The sequence below is a fragment of the Typha latifolia genome, chromosome 15 (assembly GCF_019914945.1).
Source record: "Typha latifolia isolate L0001 chromosome 15, TyphaL0001v2, whole genome shotgun sequence".
Taxonomy (NCBI): Eukaryota; Viridiplantae; Streptophyta; class Magnoliopsida; order Poales; family Typhaceae; genus Typha; species Typha latifolia.
In genome coordinates, this window is record NC_133100.1 from 4,280,560 (window position 1) to 4,283,293 (window position 2,734).

Genomic DNA, 2,734 nt, shown 5'->3' on the forward strand with positions numbered 1-2,734 from the left:
TATATACAGTTATATATTTTATTACTTGAAATATTTTTTTCTCTAGTTTACACAAGTGATGGTTAAGACTTTTTCATCATTATAAATGTGCACATTGCCTAATTTTGAAGTGCATATTTTGTATATGCAGTGTGCATAATTTACATAAGTGATGTGTGAGACTTTTTCACCATTATCAATGTATACCTTGCCTAATTTTGAAACCAACCTTTTATATTGGAGGTGTGTAGAATTTATATAAGTTATGCGTAAGACTTTTTCATCCTTTTCAATTAAAGATGTCACGACCCAAAATAGGAATCATGGCCGGCCATGCATCTCAATATGCTTGAGATGCACGAAGCCTTATTAATACTAAAAAAAATATATAATAATTTAAATGAGAATGTGCTTTATTAAATTTTATAACTAATTGCAATAAAAATATAAAACAATGTTAATGTTTTTGAGTCTCTAAACTAAATAAATAAAATGTCTAATCTAAAGCATAAAATCAAAAGAGCGGAAAGGTAAATAGGTGAATCCTAAGTGGAGGTGGAGTCCGAGTACATCTCGCTCAGTCGCCCCGCTGACTATTACCTGAAATAAATATAAAAACAATAGAACTCATGAGCCAACAACTATAGCTCAGTGAGTGGAATCCACTCACTAACCAAATAAATTTTAATTCATATTAATGCTGAATAAATTAAACTAAAAGCAACAATATCCATCACAATATGCAATAGGCATGCTCTCTAAATAATAACAATGATAACAATAGAGAGAGATGTTACAACTTATAACCTTGCACGTTTTCAACATATTAACATCTTTTGATATTTATACTGTCATATGTCTCAATGGATCTAAACCCTGTGGATCCACATCAACTAGAAGTCACCTCGAGATGACGCGGTTAGGGTCATCAGAGGGTATCATCCTGTAATTAACACACTCTATCTTTTCCTCTAACCGTTGAGAGAAGTTAAAGTCACGTAGCAATTTTTCTCATTCATCCTAAGACTGTTCCCTAACCTCGTCAGAGTCACCTAAGAAAGTCACCACAGTGATCTAATTTAGGACTTTCTCCTGGACTTCCAAATAGACTTGAGTCACCACAGAAAATCGCAAACGATTTATAGTGGAACTGTTCTTTAAGTCGTATTAATACTAGTCTCATTTTTCTTTTCACAAATTTTAATATTTGCACGAAGTATGGTGATGCACTGAATATAATAATTAAATGCACATAGAAAATAAAACAATTAAATTTTCGCACGTACGGATGAAATAAATAGATTTGCACACAGAATTTGCAGCAATTTAATTTTTACACATAAGGGTGAAATAAATAATTTGCACACAGAAAATTTACATGGTCCGACAAAAATACGAAATACAATAAAATAAACATGTGAGTGAACCCACTCACCTGAGTCTAGGCAAGACAACCGAAATCTCAAATCTCTAGCTCACGTACTAGAAATCAGCACCCTAAATAATAAATAATATTCAAAATTTTAATTTGAATAATATCAATATTTCTAAAATTTAAAAAAACTAAAAGAAAAACTAAAATGGGTTTAACCCACCCATTGGATTGGGCTGGGCTACTGCTGGCCTGGCCTATTCTAAAAATAAGGCTAATCGGGCTGGGCCAAAGCCCAGCCAAAAGAAACTAATCGGGCTGGGCCAAGGCCCAGCCAAAAAAATGGATTGGGCTGCTGTTTAGCCCGCAGACCATCCAATTTAATTGGTTCGGGTCGGGTCTGTGGATCCGAAATCCAAACCCGAACCCAAACCTAATCCAAATTTAAAAAAAAATAGGGTTGGCTCGGGTTAAACCCGAGCCCAACCCATCCCTTCTCTCTTCTCGCGTCTAAAGAGTGGGGGTGCAACACGAGGACTTCCCAAGGAGTCAACCATCCTAGTACTACTCTCGCCCAAGCACGCTTAACTGCGGAGTTTTGATGGGATCCGGTGCATTAGTGCTAGTACTACTCTCACCCAAGCACGCTTAACTGCGGAGTTTTGATGGGATCCGGTGCATTAGTGCTAGTATATGCTTGAGATGCATGGCCGGTCATGATTCTTATTTTGGGTCGTGACAAAAGACATTTGCAAAATTAGAGTGGTGCAAAATATTGATAAAATGATATACACTCATCTTTCATAAATTAAAAAATTAGCATCTTTTTAATGCACTCATCTTCTAGAAATTAAAAAGTAACTAACAAAAACCAAAATAAATGCACTCATCTTCTAGACGAAATTGCACAAATAGATTGCAGAAATTTTTATCAATTTCCTTAGCAATAAAAAAAAATAAAGAACAACACAATATCATGTCCCAAATTAAAAGGTTTGCATCTATTTAATAATATAAATGCACTCATTTTCCAAAACTAAAAAAAATTCTCAGAACAAAATATTAAAATTATCACCGAGTATATCTACCATAAATCATCACTAACATAAAATAATAAATCATAACAACACAACAACACATCCTACTAGTAATAACAATAAATCATCACTGAAATTTGCATCAATTTTTAGAAAAAAAATATTATAATCATTATTGAGTATGTTACACCATAAATCATTACTAAAGTCATCAATAAAATAAAACAATAAATCATAATAATACAACCTAATTATAATAATCATAAATCATCACTAAGTACACCATAAATATTATAGTTATACCATAAATATCACAATTACACCATAATTACATGATATAGTTTAA

General features: G+C 32.9%; 1 pseudogene; it reads right to left on the minus strand.

Moving 5' to 3' along the window:
• Positions 1-1,881: 1,881 nt before the first annotated feature.
• Positions 1,882-1,979, minus strand: LOC140802466 (5S ribosomal RNA; annotated as a pseudogene).
• Between the last annotated feature and the right edge of the window lie 755 nt (positions 1,980-2,734).